Raw genomic sequence first — 22,735 nt, 5'->3', positions numbered from 1 at the left:
ATCGAGAGTGCGTTTATATGTGTGTGTGTGTGTGTGTGTGTGTGTGTGTGTGTGTGTGTGTGTGTGTGAAGCAAAGGAGTGAGGAGCGGGTGGGGGAGGAAAAGGATGGAGACCGACGTGTGGGTCTCCTGGCTCTGTCATCCACCTCCCAGCATCTCACTGAGGAGGGAACAGGAGCTAATCACACTATCTGCCCTGTAAGTGTCACATTAACCAAGATCGTCTGTCGGGGAAATACTACCTCAGCCCTCCTTTGGACGTGTGACTTTTGCAGACCAGCTTTGATCATGATAAGCTAGGTTGATATGTTTTCAGACCGATGCAGCTCTGATTATTTTCATCTGATATAGCCCAGATCAACGTCCGTGACTGTACTACAGAGCCATGCATGAACTTTAAGGGGAAGTTCTTAGGGAAATGGAATGGAATGTATGTTACTACTGTCCTTCTTGGGTTACTTTCACACTTGGTCCTTCAGTTACAGACAGATATGTCTTCAGAGCTCCCTGTCAATATTCAAGTAACTTCCAACTTTGAGGTATATGTGTTTGTACTTTACAGCATTTCCCAAATTTTAGACATTTTAGAGTATATAAAGACAGTCTCTTGCTTTGGCCTCTAATCAGAGGGTGGGGAAATTCCAAGACAAAAATTCCAAGCCTCCCATTTTGTGTAAAAAATTAAACGGCAGTGGTACAAGATTTAGAAATATCATGGTGTATTAACATTATGTGGAAAGCACTTTAGAAATAGACAATTTAAACAGAGAAAAGTCTTTCATTTTAAACAGGATTTAAAAAAATGAGATAATCTGTGATGTGTGAAGTTGTATGTGCCTTAGCTTTCCAAAGAGCTAACTACTGCTATCTGTAATAATGATAGTGCCCATTGTGTCCAGATTAGGTGTGTATGCCAGATTTGTTTCCTGTCATTGCTTAGTGATTATCAACCTTCCATATTAGTTAACTGTGAAAAACATGGTGCCACTAGTATTTAATTAGCATCTATTTACATATTTAGGATTTTATGGTTCCTTTCTGAAAAGGTTGGGATGAAAGTTTATGTAAAAGTATTAAGGATAGCTGAGCAGTGGTGGTACTTGCCTTTTATCCCAGCATTTGGGAGGTAGAGGCAGGTAGACCTTTGTGAGTTCGAAGCCAGCCTGCTCTACAAAGTGAGTTTCAGGACAGCCATGACTGTTACACAGAGAAACCCTGTGTCCGAAAACAACAGCAACAACAATAAACCCAAACAAACAAACAAACGAACAAACAAAATATTAAGTACAGATAAGAGAAAATGTCTCTTGATTTTTTTTTTCAATGAATGGTAATTACTAGCAGCTGAGTTTTCAGGTAGTAAAATTGCATTTGGTGGCTTTTAAAATAGTATTTTAACTTTAAAGATCAAAGATGAGTAGCTTTTATCACACGAGAACTTACATGTCATTTACATCTTTAACCATGTGTTGCTGATAACTAGTTTTTAAAGAATAAAACAATTTCCAACTTGTTTTTTTTAAAAAATGACTAAAGGAAGCTAAATAATAGTGCTTTCTGTTGTTAGCTATAAAATCTGATTTTGGAAAAAGAGAATTTTTCTATGACTAATAGGTGCTCAACTTTTTAAAAATTCTTAAATACTTTAAAGGAGTATTTTTCTAAGTAGTAGATCATGCATGTTATAACTTATGAAGGTTCGCCTTTTTTTTGGTTTTTTGAGACAGGGTTTCTCTGTGTAGCTTTGTGCCTTTCCTGGATCTGGATCTGTAGACCAGGCTGGCTCTAACTCGCCTGGCTCTGCCTCCCAAGTGCTGGGATTAAAGGCATGCGCCACCAATGCCCGGCTGGTTCTCCTTTTTTTTTTTTTCTTCAGAAATTGTATTTACATATTCGGAGTCTATGTCCCATCTTAGGAAGTAGCATTATTTCTTAAAATAAGAAATGCTAAGGCCGGGCTGTAGTGGTACACGCCTTCAATCCCAGCATTTGGGAGGCAGAGACAGGCGGATCTCAGTGAGTTTGAGACCAGCCTGGTCTACAAAGCAAGTTCCAGGACAGCCAGGAATGTTACACATACCTAGTCTTGGGGAAAAAAAGAAGAAGAAATGCTAAGGCCAGGTGTGGTGGTGAACTCCTTTAATCCCAGTACTCAGGAGTCAGAGGCAGGTGGATCTTTATGAGTTTGAGGCCAGCCTGGTCTACAGAGCAAGTTCCAGGATAGCCTGTGCTACACAGAGAAACCCTTTCTTGGAAAAGAAAAGAAAAGAAGGAAGGAAGGAAGGAAGGAAGGAAGGAAGGAAGGAAGGAAGGAAGGAAAAGAAATGCTAGCATATCACAATGTGAGTATTTTTCAGGGTGTATGTAACTCTTGATTCAGAGATCTTAGAAAATGGTGAGGGCAATAATTTGATTTTTGTTGTTTATATGTATTTGCAACTATTCATGATTCATCTCTGTTCATTTTTACACATGAAACATCTTATGAACTTTACATAGAATAGTTGTGTACTGCTGTGAAATGACTTATGGCTAGCCACACCTTTCAGAGTAGACCTAGTATGCTATACACAGAATTTCGGGGCATGCTCTGTAAACTGTTGACAGTCTACTGAGATTCTCAGTATCGAAATCTTATAAGAGATTTTGATGCTTTCTTACTCTATTTTAATTATGTCTCAATAAACAAATGAACTAGTTCTTTTAACTATTCTGTATGGATGTTGAAATAATATTTGAAGCTGCTTACTGTTTGTGTAACAAATGTACATCAAGTTTAGTGGTTTTAGAGATTAATATTAAACCACCTTATAGTAAAATGTTTTTATATTCTCAAGTCACACAAAACTCCAGTGTGGGTAATTTATATCTGTAATCCCAGTACAGTGGTGGAGGCAGTAGGATCAGAAGTTTAAGGCTAGCCTGGGCTACATGAAACCCTGTCTCAAAAAAAAAGAAAAGAAAAGAAAGGAAGAAAGAAAAGAAAAAGGGGGAAAAAAGAGAAAACAAACAACCCATATAAATTGGTCTTCTGTTTCCTTCCAAATTGCCACTTTACCCAGTCCTTGTGTTTTTATACTACACTTCAGATTAACCTAGTGGTTAGGAAAACAATTTTTACTGAAAAAAAAAAAATCATAGGTTCCCTTTTAAATTAAATATAAGTACCATCCACATAGCTTTTTGCTGTAAGTTGTATTTGGCAAGAGATGTACATAAAGGGTTGGCAACTGAAGAAAAAAAAATAAGATTATATTGAGGTGGTGCCATTTTAAAATAACTCTCTCAAATTTCCTACCTACCTGAGAATTCCTGCTGTGGTGAGCCACTTGATTGGGGCCCAGCTTGAGTCACCAGTATAATATCAATTGCAATGGCAGTAATAGCCATAGAGGAGCAAAGGCTATGAACCAATGCCTTAAAATAATTCACCTCTGTTTTGGAATGTAAGCTCTGCTTATTCTATCCTTTTAAGAAATAACAGCAAAACCTAGCCCACCTAGGCTGGGCATGGTGGCCCTTGTCTATAATCTCAGCACTGTGTAAGTGGAGAGAAGAGGATCAAGGGCACCCTCAGCTACACATTGAATTCAGGACCATCCTGGGCTACATGACATCCTGTTTCCAGAGTCAAAAATATACCTTCTACAGCATGTCTTTCTTCCACAGTAGCTGAACTACTATCTCTTTAAACTGATTTATTGTCAAATCATTAGTAGAGAAGTGGTAAGCCGTGGTCAGAAGTTGGGTTGACATTAAGCTGATGATATACTTGTCTTCATGCAGCTTTAAGCTTGTGCTGTTTTATTTGGTGTGTGTGTGTGTGTGTGTGTGTGTGTGTGTGTGTGTGTGTGTGTGTGTAAAAGACAGAGCTCAACATCAGGTATCTTCCTCATGTCTTGAGAAGGGTCTCTCTCTGAACCTGGAGCTTGTCAATTTGGTTAAACTGGGCTGGCCAGCAAGCCCATGGGATGCCCTGTCTCCACTTGCCAGTCCTGGGGTTACAGGCACCCTTCCATGCCTGACTTTTAACTTGGGTGCTGGAGATCTGAACTCCAGTCCACATTCTTGCCGAGCAAGCATTTTATCAACTGAACCATCTCCCCAGCTCCTTTATTTTTATTTCTGAAACAGGACCTCTTGAAATCTTGGCTGCCTCAACCTCATAATTATATCCAAAGGTGACCTTGAATCTCAGATCCCCCTATCTCCATCTCCCTGAAGAAATTTCTGTTAACCTAAAACATAATGGATTAATAGAAATTAAGCTAGGAGATAGGGAAATATTATCCCACATTGTATAAAGCAGAGAAACTAGGAAGTGGAAAGTACAGTGATGGGTGAGAGCTCATGGTGCATTTGACAGACACAGACCTTTCGAAAGCATTGACAATATTCTCACCTTTTTTATTTCAGGACCCCTTGGCACTTAAATTTTGGGGACCCCAGAGAGCTTTAGTGTGTGTGTGTGTGTGTGTGTGTGTGTGTGTGTGTGTGTGTGTGTGACTACTGTTTTAGAAGTTGAAAATAAGTTGTAAATATTAATATATATTAATCTGGATGGGGATGGACAGTAAATAGGTTTCAGTTTGTAGTCTATGCTGGCCTCTTGGGATTCCCCTGCCTTGGCTTCCCAAGTGTTGTGATGGTAGGCATGCCACCACCATATTAATGTTAATAGTATTTTAAATTTAAAATAGCTTTTTCAAAGCCACGTAAAATTAATGAGCAGAATAACATTGTTTTCTGTATTTTTCAAATCTTTTAACATCTGGCTTAATGGGTAATAGTTGGATTCTTACATCTGTTTTTGTATTCAGTTTTATTGTTATAGCTTTTTGTTCATAGAAAAAAGTATGACCAGACAGATTTGTAGCTTGGTAGGGAGGAGTATTTTGATAGCCCCTTCAGGCAATTGTTGATATTCTCTGGTGGTAAAAGTTGATAAGAACTCAGGATTAGAAGCAGGCAGATCCCTGTGAGTTACTGACCATCCTGGGCTACATAGCAAGTTCCAGACCAGCCAGGAGCGAGACTGTTGCAGAATAACTTTCTTAAAGAGGTGATGAGATAATTTCTTCTGAGATTAGACAACATCTGGTGTATTCAGGGTGTGTGGCTATAGACATATGATTGGGTTGTTTTTTTGTTTTGTTTTGGTTTCGATTTTTGTGTTTTTGAGACAGGGTTTTTCTTTGTTGCCCTGGTTGTCCTGAAACTTGCTCTGTAGACCAGGATGGCCTCAAACTCAGAGATCTACCTGCCTCTGCCTCCTGATGAGATTGTTTCTTAAAGATTGGCTGTAATGTAGAGTCTCAAAGCAATAAAATGAACTATTCAAATAATGGGCTTGTTTTTAAATTGTTTTATTTTTAGTGTACAAAATAGTGAGTTTTATTATGACATTTTCATACATATTTATCTTTGTACTTTTTTCCTTTGTTGCCTACATCTTTGTATTTATATCTGCCACCTGACTACCCTCCTGTACCCTCCCCCACTGTTACATTAGTAAATACTGTTCTGTCTAGTAGGTTGAGTGGTTCTTTATTCAGGGATGATTTTGTAATGGACGGATCATTTTTAAAATGACTTGCTGATTTTTTTTAAGGTTCTCCAGTTTTTGATACAAAAACTTACAGAATATTTAAGTATTAAATTTGTCAGTGTTTCCCACATCATCAAGAAAATCCCGAGATTTGGGGAAGTCATCAAGTTCATGATGATGGATTTCAAGTTTTCCAGGATTCCAGTTTTCACTTAAAAACTCGTTTTATCTTTAGTCACAAATACTGTGCTATTCATTCTCTGCCACACTTTAATCTAAATAACTGTGGTTTGTCCCTTTTTTTCATATTTTGTCTTTGAGACAGGTCTCACTATGCAGTCCAGGCTGTCCTCTAATTGTGGTCTTCCTGGCTTAGCCTCTTGGTGCTGGGATTATTAGGTGTCCATCTTCACACTCAGCTATGTGGTCCTGCTCCCATGTCAAGATGTTCTTTGATTATTAGGTGTCCATCTTCACACTCAGCTACGTGGTCCTGCTCCCATGTCAAGATGTTCTTTAAAGAAAAAAGTCCAGTCTGTAAGTCAAGCAGATGCCTAGGTGCTTTTTTAAATTTATTTTTATTTTTTGAGACAGGGTTTCTCTGTGTAGCTTTGGAGCCTGTCCTGGAATTCTCTCTGTAGCTCAGGCTGGCCTCGAACTCACAGAGAACGCCTGCCTCTGCCTCCCGAGTGCTGGGATTAAAGGCGTGCGCCACCCCCGCCTGGTTTAGGAACACGTTAAAGCTGAATGCCTGCAGTGAAGAGAGTAGCAACCACCGGTGCAGTTTCTGCCCCTTGATGGCCTGTGCACAGATGTCAGCACTTTACTTTCCAGAGCTTTTGCATTGTTGGTACAGACATTAGCTTAGGAAAAAGCAAGTCATATTTTATTATCGTGAAAGTGACCTGTACTGTGAGAGTGTCCCATGTGTGAGAATGCTTTAGTAATGGCTGAAACTCTTTGCAGAAAGTGGTTACGCCCCTCTACTGAGTAGTCTTTTAATTTCCTTCACATAGCTTTTAATTACATATAATTATATGTGCAATATATATAAAATTGACTTTATAGGGACCTTGGACATCTTACCTCTTTTTTTTCTCCGAGTTTTTTTTTTAAGATTTATTATTATGTATAGTGTTCTGTCTGCGTGTATGCCTGCATGCATACATGTAATGATTGTACTTATAAGCCTTATTTTTGATATACTTATTATTTCTTTATGGTAAGAATGTGTAAAAACTGCTCTTCCAGCTCTTTTGAGATATACACATTATTGTTAACCCCAGGCATCTAACTACAGTAGAGCTCCAGAATGTATCCTTCCTCTCTGACGATGACTTTGTACCTGTGATTAGATTTAACTGATATCCCCCGCCCCTTTCAAGTCCCTGGTAACCACTTGAACCTCTGCTTCTATGAAAACAGTTTTTTAGGTGCCACATATGAGTGAGATCATGCAGTATTCAGCTACCTGTGTCTGACTTACTTTACTTATCGTGTTGCTTACCTCACATGTTGCTTCACGACATTTTTTTTTAAATTTTACATAACAACCACAGTTCCCCCTCTCTCCCCTCCTCCTCCTTTCCCTCCATGTCGCCATCTACTCCTCAGAGGGTAAGGCCTCCCTTGGGGAGTCATCAAAGCCTGACACATCAAGTTGAGGCAGGACCAGCTCCCCCCCCCCATCAAGGCTGAGTGAGGTATCCCACCATAAGGAGTGGGCTCCAGAAAGCCAGTTCATGCACCAGGGATAAATCCTGATCCTACTGCCAGGGTCCCCTCAAACAGACCAAGCTACACAACTGTTTCCCACATGCAGAGGGCCTAGTTTGGTCCCGTGCAGGCTCCCTAACTGTCTATCAGAGTCCATGAGCTCCCATTAGCTCAGGCTAGTGTCGCTGGATTTCCCCATCATGATCTTGAACCCCCTTGCTCATATAACCCTTCCTCCCTCTCTTCAGCTGGACTCCAGGAGCTCAGCCCAGTGCTTGGCTGTGAATCTCTGCGTCTGCTTCCATCAGTTACTAGATTCGGGTTCTGCTGACTTGGCTGCTGGGGCTGCCCACATAACATTCTTTTGATTTGTGAATACTGTCCCATTGTGTGTATATACACCTGTGTGTGTGTGTATGTGTGTGTGTACTACATCTTATATACTGCTTTTTGTTTGTTGTTTTATCCATTAATGGGTACCTAGGCTGATTTCTTTTTTTTGTCTTTTTTTAAAAAGATTTGTCATGGGCTGGAGAGATGGCTCAGCAGTTAAGAATGTCTGGCTGCTGCTCTTCCAGAGGTCCTGAGTTTAATTAATTCCCAGCAACCACATGGTGGCTCACAGTAATCTGTAATGAGGTCTGATGCTTTCTTCTGGCCTGCAGGGATTCGTGCAGACAGAATATTGTATACATTATAAATAATTAAAATCTTTAAAAAAAAAAAAGATTTATCACATATGCAGTGTTCTGCATGCACATATGCCTGGACACCAGAAGAGGATGCCGGATCTCATAGATGGTTGTGAGCCACCCATGTGGTCGCTGGGAATTGAACTCAGGAGCTCTGGAAGAGCAGGCAGCACTCTCAACCCCTGAGCCATTGCTCCAGCCCATATGCTGATTTCTTATCTTGGCTATAACAAATAGTGCTACAGTGAGCATAGGCTTTCGTGTGTGTGTGTGTGTGTGTGTGTGTGTGTGTGTGTGTGTGTGTGTACTGGTTCCATTTCCTTTGGATAGACCTAAATTGTGAATTTGCAGGTAGTTGTATCTTTGGTGTTTTGCTTCTTTGTTTGTTTAAACACCATACTGTCTTCAATGATGGCTATACTATTTGTCGTCCCCCAGCCCCATATTCTTGCTAGTGTTTCTCTTGGTTTATTTCCATTGATAGTCACCATTTTAACTGGGGTGGTGGTGGTGATATTTTGTTGTTGATTTGATTTTTATTAGTTCACTAGTGATCCTTGCTGTTACACTTTTTTTAAAAAATTGTACCTGTTTCTAAATATTTTGTGAGATGTCTACTCAGGTGTCATTTTTAGCTGGGGTAGGTGATTGTTTGTTGTGGAGTAGTTCTAGTTCCTTGTGTGCTTTGGATGTTATTTCCCTATCAGATGTATAGTTTGCATATACAGTCTTCCACACTGTAGGCTGATCTGTGGTTGTTGGGTTTTGTTTGGCTGGTTTTTTTGTTTGTTTGTTTGTTTTCCCGGAGCTGAGGACCGAACCCAGGTCCTTGTGCTTGCTAGGCAAGCATTCTACCACTGTGCTAAATCCTCAACCCGTTTGGCTGTTTTTAGTGTGTTATAGTTCCTTTGTTTATTTTTGCTTTTGCTACTGTGTGTCTTAATTACTTTTCTGTTGCTGTGAAGAGGCACCGTGGCCAAGGCAACTTACAGAAGAAAGGGTGTATTTGGGGTTATAGTTCCAGAGGGTTAGCATTCATGACATCATGGCAGGGAGCCTGGCAGCAGCAGGCAGACAGTGGAGCTGGCACAGTAATCTAGAGTTTACATCTGATCACAAGCACTAGGCAGAGAGAGCTAACTGGAATGACATCCCTCCTCTAACAAGGCCACACCTTCTAATCCTTGTCAAATGGTTCCACCAGCTGGGAACAAACATCCATATATGAGTCTATGGGGACCACCACACTGTGCTTTTAAGGTTTTATACCAATAAAAAAAATCAAGAAAAGAAATTTAATAAGGCTCAAAAAAATGGACAAATACCTTGTGTTTAGTGTTGAAAGAATATTGTTAAACTATCGATACTACACAAAGAAGTCTACAGATTTAATGCAGTTCCTATCACAGTGCAATTGATATTCCTCACACAAAAAAGCCAAACTCTAAAATTTGTATAGAACCACAAAAAAGCCTGACTAGCCAAAGCAGTTGTGAAAGCCGAAAGGGAAATAAGCCACCAAACTGTAGTCACTGGGACAGCAGCACAATGATGCCGAAATAGCCCAGAGACGGAGCCATCCCAATTTACAGTGAGCTGACCCTTGAAAAGCTGGCGAGAATACATAGTGAGTCAAGGACAGCCTTGGTCAATAAATGGTGCCGGGTAGGTGGTCTCCATGTGGAAGAGAAGTTAGGCTTGTTTTCTAACCATGTGCCCCCCAAAAAGATCAACCCCACATGGGCTGAAGCTGGATGTGAAACTGTGAGAAGGAAAACAGGATCAAAGCCTGGTGACATCGACCTTGAGTTGTCTGCTGACCCCTTCCTTCCTTTGCTGACACTGGTGATCCAAGGACCACCTTGTGAGACCCTGTCCTAGAAAATCTTTTTCCTGGCGTTGATTTAATGAACCTTCCAGGTCAGATGTAAGAAAATGAAAAGATGTCTACCAAGGAAAATCTGTATGTCATGTTTTGGAGGGGTTTTTGTTGTTGTTTTGTTTTGTTTTTTGAGGCAGGACCTCACTTTGCAGCTCTGACTGTCCTAGAACTCACTCTGTAGACCACATTGGCCTCAGACTCTCCTGCCTCTGCCTCCAGAGTGCTGAGATTTAATGTCTGTGCCACCACAAAAAACTGGTATTCTTTTTCTTTAGAACACCCTTGGGGTGTTGATTAAGGTTAAAATCAGCTGTTGTTTTTAAGTTGGTCACCCTAAGCACAAAAAATTCACAGTGATCTCTGTTCCCTTACTGAAAGTTAGCATTTATTCGCTCACATCATCTCTCACTCTTTTTCCTCCCCTCCCTCCCTCCCTCCCTCCCTCCCTCCCTCCCTCCCTCCTCCCTCCTCCCTTCCTTCCTTTCTTCCTCCTTTCTCTACCTCTGCTAGATGTGCACACATCATAGAGAGGGTTCTTTGACCCAAGTGAACAGAGCTAAGAAAGACTTAGGTAGTTAATCCCAGTAGTTTCCTGTTTGCTCAGAATAAAAGTTGCAGTGTAACTGAGGAGCTATTGACAAGCCATGGCTGCCGGGAAAAGGAAAGTCAGTTTTCCTCAGGGATTCAACCCTGAGCAGCTACAACCCTTGCCCCCCATGGATCCAGGCACATACTGGCAGTGCTGCATAGACTCAGTGAACCTGAAAAACAAAAGATTAAATGAAAGAAAGGAACACACAAGAAGAGGGAATCGGGAGTGGACTTGATGAAAACCTACTGCATCCATGTACAGAATTCTCAGACAAATCCTTATGCCCTCAAGCCGCACACACAGAGTTGAAGCAAAACTGTATCCGCCAGTTCACTTTGAATAAAAAAGTAGTGACAAGCAAGGAAAACTTACGGCGTACAGTTTCTTTTGTAAACATCTTTAAGGAAATTGTTCTGAATAAAAAGCTTCATATTATGCCAGGCAGTGGTGGCGCATGATGCCTTTAATCCCAGCAATCAGGAGGCAGAGGCAAGCAGACCTCTGTGTTTGAGGTCAGCTTGGTCTACAGCATGAGTTCTGGGACAGCCAGGCTACACAGAGAAACTCTGTCTCGGAAAACGAAAAACAACAACAACAAAAGCTTCCTATTCAATTGAGAGGGGGAGAAAGGTATGGTCTACAACAATGAGGTAAAGGATCCTCAAGCTTTTTTTTTTTTTTAACTAGCTTCAAATCTTGCTTGGCTGTGTGTCTTGGGTGAGCTGTTTAGTTCCTGATTTCCATTTCCTTAACTGTAAAAAAAAAAAAAAGTTAAGTATGACAAGTAGAGGTAATATACTTGCCTACCATATGGTAGGCAGCTGCTTGCTTTGTGGGAGTGTGACTATTGTCAGTGCACTAACCATATACTGGAGTGATAGAAGCACGGTTTTCCTCTGGTTGCCTGCTTGATAATAATACTTCACAGTGCTGCCCTGGAAATCAGGATTGGATGCAGGAAGGAATACAGCTTATAGCTTGGCCACTGAGCACCTAGGTAGTCTTAGAAAATATGCAGCTTTGATTGCATTATCTAAATATTGTCATCATCATAATATCATAGTCTTTGTGTTCTTGTAGGTTCCTTTCTAGAGTTCTGCCATGCTAAAGGGTGACCATTAAGTAGTATGAAGAAATTTTAAATCACTACCTAAAATCACTACCTAAAGTTTATCCATGATTAAATTTTCTTTGGCAGAATGCTTACATTTAAAGCAAGAAAGGGTTTAGTATATGTTACAGAATTTAGAGTAAATCTGAAACAGTCTTATTCCCTAGATACAAAATAAGACTAAAGATTTTGATACCTGCATCTTTTTTTTTTTTTTATCTTGTATGTATGGGTGTTTTGTCTGCTTGTATGTCTGTGAACTGTGCATGTCTGGCAGCCATGAAGGCCAGAAGAGAGCGTCAGATCCCCTGGAACTGGAGGTACAGACAGTTTCAAGTCACGCTGTGAATGCTGGGAAATGAACCTGTGTCCTCTGGAAGAGCAACCAGTGCTCTTATCCACAGAGCCATCTCTCCAGCCCAATATTTATTTTTGTGTTGAGCAAACTAAGAGGAAATTCTTTCATTTAACTGAACCTATGCAATAGACCACATTCAATTTGAAGACCCATTTTTCTTGTCCTTTTAGGATATAATTAGATCTAATTTGCATTTGCATCTCTTTGTTAATGACAGATTTTACATGTATTAATATATCATGCTATTTGTGGATTAAAATACAAAACATAGTAAGAAAGCTAAACTATATATATCCACTTAGAAAATACACATCATCTCCATATTCTTACTAAGAAGGCTAGAAGCATTTAGTTCTAGCTTCCAGTGTACAAGAAATGCAAAGAATGAAAAAGTACATTAGAAGACATTGCCAAGAAAAAAAATCAGACATAGCAGGAAAGACAACAGCAGGAAAAGAGACAAAAAAGTTGTTGTAGATTAAATTGCTGAATTTAAACTTTCTGGGTATGCTGGGTGTAACGCAAGCTATATATATTGCTCAGAGTACATATATTATGAAAATAATTGTTTTCTTTTTATGATAATTTCAGAGGATTTCTGTTGTTTGTTTCACTTTCTAGGCCAGGCTCACATGTCTTTACAACAGCGGTCTTCAAAGTGGGCTCAACATTGTCTAGTGGGATGTGGTTTTAAATGTTTATACTTTTTCCTTTGATGGATAATTTGTTGAATGAGGCCTGTTCACCATCTTTATGGTACTGGTAAGGTTTTTCTTGTGAGTTTTTTCTGTTGAAGTTTTATCAGAGGTGATAGAAATGTCACTGGGGACTGGTGGTAGAGTGCTTGTCTAATACATGCAGATCAAGTTGATTCCTGGTGCCGAAAAACGAGAAACAAAGCCCGATACATACTCTTACAGATAATGATGGAAAAGAAATATTGCTCTATAGATATGGATAAAAAGGGAGATTATTGAACCTATTTTTAAAGAGCAACAGCTTGTTTAAAAATGTTTTACATTGCTATGGATTTTTTATTGATAACAAATTTAAAGTTAATTTTGTTATACTGTATATATATTTCTACTCTCGTTTAAGGTATCATGTTTATGTAACTCTTTTAAATTGTAATGGATATTTAAGAAATGCAGATTAATAATTAGTCTTCTATGATAGTCAAACTTATAGTCATGTTAATTAAATTTTTTAGATATATTTCAATTAGGTAGGTAATCTTCAAACACTTCAAAGACGATAGGATATGGCATTTAAAATGTTTTAAAAACAGACTTTCCTGGACAATGAGACACATCTGCTCCTGGCAGCACCGATTTACTTCAAAGAGAAAGATAGGAATTGAAGACACTCCATATGGCGTTTATCTTCTTCTTGGCAAAAATAGTCAGTTTTGGCAAGAAACTGTTCTTGCCTAGACTGCTTGACAAAATGTTGTATCAACTGGACATGCAGGACCCACGGAAAATGACCACTGAATTTGCCAAAACAAGGCGAAACAGTCCTTCAGGTCCTTCAGGAGACTGCCAAACATTCTACAGGACACAGAGAGAAGTGACTGAGAGACTCTAAGCCTGTAGGCTGAAGATGGATGCTCCATTACAGAGGAACTTTGGGTGACTGTCCAGGCAGGCAGCTGTCTCTGTCATTTCCAGAATTTTTGGAAGTTGCTTACAATGCACTTACTATTTACTTAGGTAATATTATATCCTGGGGTCTTTGATGTAGTTGAAGACTAGATAGTTATAATCATAATTTTCCTTGGTTATGGTAAAAGATAAACTTTAGACTAACAAATGTAAGATAGAGGATAGAATATTTTCTTTAATTTTGCCAAATACGAAGAGACTAGATATTGTAACAGTAATTCTTGCTTGATAACTGTTTTGTTATATGTAATTTTACTATGTTAAAGTTAAAACCTTTCTTTTTGATTAGACAGAAAAGGGGAAGTGCTATGCGATGTCTTTTTGTATGCTATGAATATGTGTTGCTCTGATTGGTTGATAAATAAAGCCATTTGACTTATGACAAGACAGCTTAGAGGAAGGCAGGAAATCCAAATAGAGAGAGACAAAAAAAAAAAAAAAAGGTAGGGAGAGACGCGAGCCGCCACCGAAAGAGAAGCAACATGCCAACAGACTGGTAAAGCCACAGAACATGTGGCAAAACTCAGATTAATAAAAATGGATTAATTTAAGATATAAGAGCTAGCAAACAAGAGGCCTGCCATAGACCATACAGTTTGTAAGTAAAATAAGTCTCTATATGTATAATTGGGTCCAAACAACTGCGGGACCAGGCAGGACACAGGAAAACTTCCAGCTACACTGCTCTATTTTATGTATTACATATGTTTATTACATATGATTCAGTTGCTAGTATTTCCTTTAATCATGTAATCCATAATGAAATGTATCCCTAGTTTGACATCATAATGAACAGTCTAGATCAGTAGTTACTAACTAGTGTGATGTGGCCCTTGTGTGTACTTGAAAAATGGCTAATTCTCATTTAGATATGCTACACAGATATCTACATAATGGACCTAAAGACTTGGTATAAAAAGTGTAATATGTCAGTAAGTGTTACACTGATTCTATTTACATATGTTGTGTTAAATAAACTGTACTACAGAAATTATTTCACTGGCCTTTTTACTTGTGTGTGTGTGCATGTGTTTAAGACAGAATCTGGGGTAGCCCAAGCTGAGCTTAAATTCACTTTGTAGCTGAGGCTGCCCCCCCCCTTTTTTTTTTTTACATTTTTTACATTACATATGGATGTCAGTTCTCCGCTTCCATCATGTTGGTCTCCCAGGGGTTAAAATTAGGTTGTCCGGGATGGTGGCAGGCACCTTTACTGAACTATCTCTATGGCCCCTTTTATTAATGTAGTTATCAGAAATATTTAAATCAAATGTCTGGCTGTTTCTTTTGCACAGTGTTAGTCTAAACCAGTGGTTATCAACCTTCTTATCACCGTGATTCCTTAATACAGTTCCTCATATGGTAACCCCCACCATTATTTCGTTGCTACTTCATTACTGTAATTTGGCTGCTGGTATGAATTGTAATGTAGATATCTGATACGCAGGATGATAGACCAGTTGAGAACCACTGGTCTAAAGTAGCATAGCTTTCTTATTACAGTAAAAATAGGAATGGGAACTTGTGATCTAAGAAAAAGTGTGATGAAAGAACCTTTGTGAAAAATTTTAACTTAAAAAAAGGGAAACTGGAATCACAAACAAAACCCAGGGTGGACTGCTCACCAAAACTAGATGTGAAGGTTTCCTCTCAAATTCCAGAGTATGGTGAGTTGAAATAGCAGGACCTGCCCACATCTCAAGTGGAAAATTCCTGTGTGGCAGAAGGGTTTCCAAGGAGCTCAGACACAAGTCACCAGCAGATGCTAAAGGGAGAGACTACCCCTTGACTGGAACACTGAAGCAGACAGGTCACAGAGGCCAGAGAAGTGCTTATAAACAACAGGAATCCAGACAGGGTGGCGTGGATGTCTCACTAACAAACATTCAAAAGGTCTGGGGATACTTTCAGGATATTAGAAAATTTCAACCAAAGCTGCTTTTGTGTGTGTGTGTATGAAGTAAAAAGAAAAGGTGTGTGTATGAGGTAGAAAGAAAAGGTTAAAATTTATGAATGTGGGGATAGGTGAGCATAAGTCATAGTCTGCATGTAGAGGTTAGAAAACAACTTCTGAGAGTCAGGTCTTACCTTCCACCTTGATTATTTATTTGTTTATTGAGATAGGGTCTCACAGTGTATCCCTAGCTGGCTGAAACTCACTATGTAGATCAGGCTGGTCTCCAACTCAGGCAGATCTGCTGCCTCTGCCTCCCAAGTGCTAGAATTAAAGACATAAGCCACGCCCATAGGTTGCTATCACCTTTTTTGAGGAAACATTTGTCTTGATTTTTCTGCTGATGTGTTACATAATCCAGGGTCACTCTTTCTCTAGCTTCCAGATGATTCTGTCACCTCCCATCTCCCTTTAAGGAGTACTGGAATTATGGGTGCATCCTTCCACATCTGGCTTTTTATTAGGATTTTGAGAATTTAACTCAAGTATCAGATTTGTGCAGCTAGCATTTAGACTAGCATTGTGCAGCTAGTCATCTCCCCAGCCTTCCTTTATTTATTTATTTTTGAGATAAGGTCCTTTATTGAGCTTAACTCATCAGTTAGACTATGTTGGCTGGCCAGTCACCTTCAGGGATCCTTTTGTCTCTACCCTATCTTCTACATTACTGGTGGGAGTGTAAGATGATTCTGTCTCAGTGAAGTCAATATGGAAGTCAATTCAACAGTTTCTTTAAAAGTTAGTCATAGAAATATCAATGAACCCAGAATTTTCACTTGTAGGTATACTCAAAAGAACTGAAAACATAAATACGTATACACGTATGTTTAAGCACTGCTGATGTTAGCTGGACCTTCATAGCAGATTGGCCATCAGATGAACAAAATATTGATATGTGCTGTTGATATGCATGAGCCTTGAAAACAGTATTGTAAATTAAAGAAGCCAGGCACAGATGGTTTCATTTATGTATAAAGTACCTGGAATAGGTAAATTTGTAGAGAGAAAATGCACATTAGTAGTTACTGGAAGGCTGGCAGAAGTAGAGAAGCAGAAAGAACTCATTAATGAACGTGGGCTTTTCTTTTGGGTGGTTGTAGATACTTTAAATGTTGTTAATACCACTGAATAGTTTTAAAATAATGATTTAATGCTATATAAATTTCACAACAGGGAAAAAAAAAGACTGAAGAATTCACTGTTTAAATGCTAAGTCAACTGGATGTGTCAGCTCAGGCCTCTAATCCCAGCACTAAGAAGGCTAAGGCAGGAATATTAGGAGTTCAAGGCTAGCCTGGGCTACAGCTGGAAATAAACTACTAATGATTCTGTACATTGACATGGACCTAGGATGAGATATATTTTAGTAAAATGCCACAAAAGTAACTGGGAATCTAAAAAAAACAAGTCACTTCTGAGGGAAAAAATAGCATTGGATTCTTAGTGGCAGTGTTTTATACTGGAGGCCAATAGGGTAGCATATGTAGATACTCAAGGAAAGAAAATGTGAGCCAAAGATTTCAAGACAAAGTTCATTGTAAAACACATGCAAAAGTGAGCAATGAGGGGAAAATAAAATTAAAACCACAGGTAACTGCCTTTACCTCTTTATAAGATAGCAACATTTAAAAGACTGGCAATCAGGTACAGACAAAGATGTGGAGCATAACTCTCATGCTTGGTGGGCATGATGGTGCCGAAAATCCCTTGAAAAGGTGCTGGGCCTTTTCTCCTGAGCTTTAGCACACACAGTTCTACCATGGGTCAATGTTGAGAGGCCCTGCTGGTCAGAGGTTACAGTCTACCATGGCTTGCCCGCTCTCCCAGCTCGACACCATATGGAGGACACTCCCCATCCCCTCCAGAGGGCTACCTTGTCTTATTTGGAGAATGTCTCTAGGCCTGGATGCCTGACTTCTCCCTAGTGTGACCCTTGACACAGTTCCCTACAAATGCTCTTCCCCTATTGCCCATATGGTCATTAGGTGACATGCTTTAGCTAATTTGATTGGGCTGTGCTGCTACTAATCCAGCTATAAGAGTGTGCCCCTTAATGCAAGTTAGGTGACCCCGCCCCCGTCACCACTCTTTACCGTCCCCAGTCCTATATATGCCCTATACTCTGGAATAAAGCCGAGCTGCCTCACTGAAACTGTCTCTCAGAAGGCTATTCCATTGTGCTCACAGGCCTTACAAAGCTCTCTGTGGCCATTTCTGCCCCTTTGTCCTCATGGACTGGTGGCCAACAGACCTCGAGGGAAAAGGGGACCCCACAGGTCAAATGTAGGTAAAAATAATTTTATCTACTCAACTTTATTCCCTAAACGATACAACTGTAACACTGACCTTTACAACTTCTGTCCTAATGCCAATTCTAACAGTTCTAGGTGTATAGACTTTGAGTCTGGTTAATTTTGGTGTGTGATGTTTTTGTTTCTTTACAGTTTTTAAAAAGATAACAAAGTTTATTTAAAAAGAAAAAAAAGAATGCTATAACAATTATTTCCATAGCATTTACATGAGTAATCTAGAGGTGACTAGAGGTATATAGAGCACATAGGTTATTTGTAAATATTAGCCATTTTCTGTAAGGGTCTTGGAATCAATCACAAAACAACTGTTTCCATTCTGTAACCCAGAATTTCCCTCTTAGACACACACAGTCAAGGAACGTGTACTCTGTATGTAACAAATGATAAGTTGTTTTTTATCTTTTTCATACCTATAGCCAAAAGGGATACCCGTTGAAAGAAAAAGAAATTGACAAATTGTGTCTTAGTGAAAAATAACATAAAATGAAAATAAAGTATAGCATAAGTGAATCTTAAATGCGCTCTTGAAGCAAAAGACCAGATAGTGAATGTGCCCTGTATGATTGCATTTATGTAACATTCCAAAAAAGACTGCTCTTTTTTAATTGTGTGCTGTTAAATAGATATGCTTATTTTTGACAATATGTGATTTGTGTATTGCTCTGAAGTAAGGTGTACCTGAATACGAATGTTAGGAAAAGGAAGGAAGGATAGAGGATGTAGCTCCATGGTAGAGTGTTTGCCTGACATACACAAGGGCCTGAGTTCCACCAGCACCAATGGTGACAGCAACAACAGAGAACGAGAAGGCCTGGTTTATGGAGGTGTTTGTAGGAAGCAGAGGAAGAAGCAGTGTCTTGGTTTCTTTTCTGTTGCTGTGATAAAATAATCTGCCAGAGCTGGGTGGTGATGGCGCACACCTTTGATCCCCAGCACTCGGGAGGCAGAGGCAGGCAGATGTCTGTGAGTTTGAGGCCAGCCTGGGCTACAGAGTGAGATCCAGGACAGCCAGGACTACATACAGAGAAACCCTGTCTTGGGGGGGGCGCGAGTCTGCCAGGAGCCATGCATGGTGGCACACCCCTGTGTGGGAGGCAGGGATGGGGGCAGCTCTATGAATCCAAGACCAGCCTAGTCTTCATGCAGTTTCCAGTACATCCCGGGCTACATAGACCCAGTCTAAAAACAGTAGCAATAAAAACCCTCCCGAGGTAAAGGCACCTGACACACAAGCCGGAAGGAGCTAGCTTTGTTCTATTCCAGAACTCATGTCCAAGTGGAAGAAGAGAACTAACTGGACAAAGTTGTCCTCTCCCCTCCACATGCCCACACCCCCTGATAGTACTAATAATAAACCAAATACAAATTACAAGCTTCTTCTCTGGTAGAAGCAACTTGAGGAAGAACGGGTCTTTTCTGTGTCACAGTTGACGTTACAGTCCATCATTGTAGGGAAGTCACATTGCATCCATAGTCAAGGAGCAGAGACCAGCACATGCTTGCATGCAGTGCTCTGCAGAGTTCTGCATTTTATACTGTGTGGGACCCTCTATCCAGTCTCTTCTCGGCCTTTTGGCTAAGATCAAGTGTTGGACCCTGTACCCAGAGAATGGTTCTACCTACAGTTAAGAAGGGTCCTCCCACATGAATTAACATAAGCAAGATAACACTAACACACACACACACACACACACACACACACACACACACACACACACAAAGGTCCATCTCCCAGGTAATCCTAATTCTGTCAAATTAGCAGTTAACACTAGCCATCGCATGTGGCAGTATTTTTGCCACCACGTTTTGACTAGCTGTCCTCACATGCTATTTTTTCCCTCTCCTTCTCAGACCATCCCTGACTAGTAACTTCCCAGGTCCCAGACCCTATATTCTCTTCTCCATGGAACTGTGTTGGGATGTTATATCTCTGCTCCCAGTTCCAAGGCTAGTCTCTCAGCTTTGCACTCCTGGTGTCTTCATACCGTGACGTATGACGCAAAGATGGGCATCCCTAAGACCTCCTTCCTCCTAAGTAAGCTGTTAATCCTAATGTAACTGCTTGCATCAATGGCTGCACCTTGGAAAGGTTTTTGTCTTGTTCTGATTTTGACCTTATTTATGAATGTTTTGCACAGAGTATTGCTAACCCTGTTTTTAACATTATAAAATCCTTTATTTCCATTTATAAAGTCGTCATGGTAGCAGATTTTTTTTTTTTAGAAAGCCACAACAGGGTTGCTACTGTAAGTTGATTTTCCTTGGAGCCAAGGTAACTCATTATTTTTTATGTTTGTTTGTTTGGGTTTTTTTTCTATGACAGCATAGTTCTCTGGCTTTTTAATTTTTAAATTAAATATTAAATTTTCAAAGTCTTTTGAGTTGAATAGGAAAGAAAGGTGCATGCAGGTGCTGACTAGTTGGGAAGAGCAAACGTAAGGGCTGTGTGCAGTCCACGATGGTAAGACACTGTTAGCAGCTGTGCAGAAACAGAAGGCTGCTAATGGAATGAGCCCTCTCGAGAGGCTTCTCTGCTATAACCGAAAACTTAACAGTTAACTATGACGCTTAGGTTCACTGTGGTCTCAGCACTTGGCACGTTTACACTTAAAATAATTGCTACACAGTACAAAGGGTAGTTTTCTGACAAAACCCCACATCTCCATAAATTGAGATTTGGGCTCCTATGAGGTCTTGTAACTGAATGTGAGGGTCTCAAGAAATTGGAGAACAGTAAAAGGCTTCTGAATGTGCAGCAACCAAAAATGGATTCAAACTCAAACACATAGTGAACCCAAGGTGCTCTGGCTGCACCTGCCGGTATTGCCTCACACAACCTTACGGCAGCCCTGGTTCTGAGTCCATGTACCGTTTGCACTGAGCATACTGTTGCAGCACAGTGAGGAGGAACATGCCTGAAGCACCTTGGCTCGGATGCAGGTTATGAATGACAGTGTTCTTCCAGCATACATAGTTTTCTGTTTGTTCAGATATGTACAGCTTACCTACAGAAAACAGAAACTTAAAGTTTTCCCGTTACCATTCTTCAGCATATAAAGCTCAAATCAGTATATACCTAGATTATATTGTGTTGGAATGATAGATCTCAAAAATTGGTATTTTAGTTTCATTCAAAAAAAGTAACTGGGCAGTGGTGACGCACGCCTCTCATCCCGGCACTTGGGAGGCAGAGGCATGCAGATCTCTGAGTTTGAGGCCAGCCTGGTCTGGTCTACAGAGTGAGTTTCAGGACAGACAGGGCTGCTACACAGAGAAACCCTGTCTCGAAAAATAACATGAATGGAATGGAATGGAATGGAATTGTTGAGCCAAGGAGATGGCTCAGCAGATAAGAAGCACTTGCTGTACAAGCCTCACAACTTGAGTTTGGATCCCTTGAGCCAGTGTAAAAGCAGTGGTGTGGTGTGGTGTGGTGTGGTGTGGTGTGGTGTGTGTGTGTGTGTGTGTGTGTGTGTGTGTGTGTGTCAGTCAAGATGTCAGGCAAGGACAGGAGAATTCCCTAGAAGCCTGCAGTAGATAGCCGGAATGTGCAGTGCAGCGGCACACGAGAGAGTCTCTACCTCCAGGTGGAAGATGAGGACCAAACCTGACATTGTTCTCGGACCTCCCCACACATGGTGCAGCGCTCCACACCGACATGTACACACATACAAATAAGTGAATAAATAAACACTTTGGAGGGTGCAGAGACGCTCAGTGGTTAAGAGCACTTACTGCTCTTTCAGATGACCCAAGTTCAGTTCCCAGCACCCATGTCAGGCAGCTCACAACCTTCTGTAACTCCAGCTCCAGGAAATACAATATGTTCTGGCTTCATGAGGTACCTGCATGTCTGTGGAACAGAGACACGTAAATAAAAATAATAGTATTTTTAATTACTATGTTTTTATTGGTAAATGAATTTTGACTTGGGTTTAGGAAAGAATTTCCAACAGCTTCTAAAATAGCCCTAAGTGTGCTTCTGCATGCAGAACCATAGTCTCTGCATTGACAGTTACCTATCCAATCAAAATATTGATCAACTCTGAAAAATGCTGAAGGCGCTCTACCTTTGGCCAACTCCGTGACATCTTGTCACCTGTGAAGTTCACAATTGAGAACTGTGTAATCAAGTTCCAAAACAATTCTTACGTTTTAAGTATGTTTACCATTTTGTATTGGGCTGCGTTCATAGCTGTCCTCAACCACATGTAACCCATGGGCACGTGACCCATGTTAGGCATACCTCCTGGGTCTTATAGTATCACATCCTCAGCCAAGAACTATGTAAAAATAAACATACCTCATTATGCAAATTTAAGTTGGTCTTTAATAAATGGGGAATTGCTTAGTGATTGTTTTAAAATAAAATTATGATTTATTACCAGGAAATATTTGTGTATTTATTTTGTATACCTGAATACCTGGGGTCGTGTAAAAAATCCAGTGAAAAGAGTTGTAAGAAAAAGGAAACTAGGGAAGTGGAGGGCAGGCATAAGCTCAACATAGAATGTATGCTTGTGTGAAATTGTCCTTATGTAACACAGTGCCATACACAGTGAATACATACAATGAAATTTGAAAAGAAAGAGCAGTGGGCACAGTTCAGTTGGTAGAGGGCTTGCCTAAGCATGCATGAGGACCAGGATTCAGTCCCTAGCCACACATACATGGAACATGGAAATACACATCTAATCTGAGCACCCAGGAAGTGCAGAGTCATCCTCAGCTGCATAGCAGATTCAAGGCAGCTTGGTCTAGAAACCATTCGAATTAATGAATGTTGCAAGTGGGAAAAGTTCCAGACGTCTAGTGTAGGCTGATGGTTTCTGGGTTGAAGACAGAACCCCACTAACATGAAGATGGTAGTGAACCACCATAACACATACTGTCTGAACAGGATGATG

The 22,735-nt window shown here is 40.2% G+C and overlaps 1 protein-coding gene across 2 annotated transcripts in view; it reads left to right on the top strand.

The window, feature by feature from the left end:
* The window catches only part of Gopc (golgi associated PDZ and coiled-coil motif containing), a 46,204-nt gene that overhangs the window by 603 nt on the left and 22,866 nt on the right, over positions 1 to 22,735 (top strand). The window lies entirely within an intron of this gene.

This window comes from Peromyscus leucopus, chromosome 8a (genome assembly GCF_004664715.2).
Source record: "Peromyscus leucopus breed LL Stock chromosome 8a, UCI_PerLeu_2.1, whole genome shotgun sequence".
Classification (NCBI taxonomy): domain Eukaryota; kingdom Metazoa; phylum Chordata; class Mammalia; order Rodentia; family Cricetidae; genus Peromyscus; species Peromyscus leucopus.
Note: the sequence above shows the minus strand (reverse complement) of the source record. Positions and strands in the feature narration are given on the sequence as shown.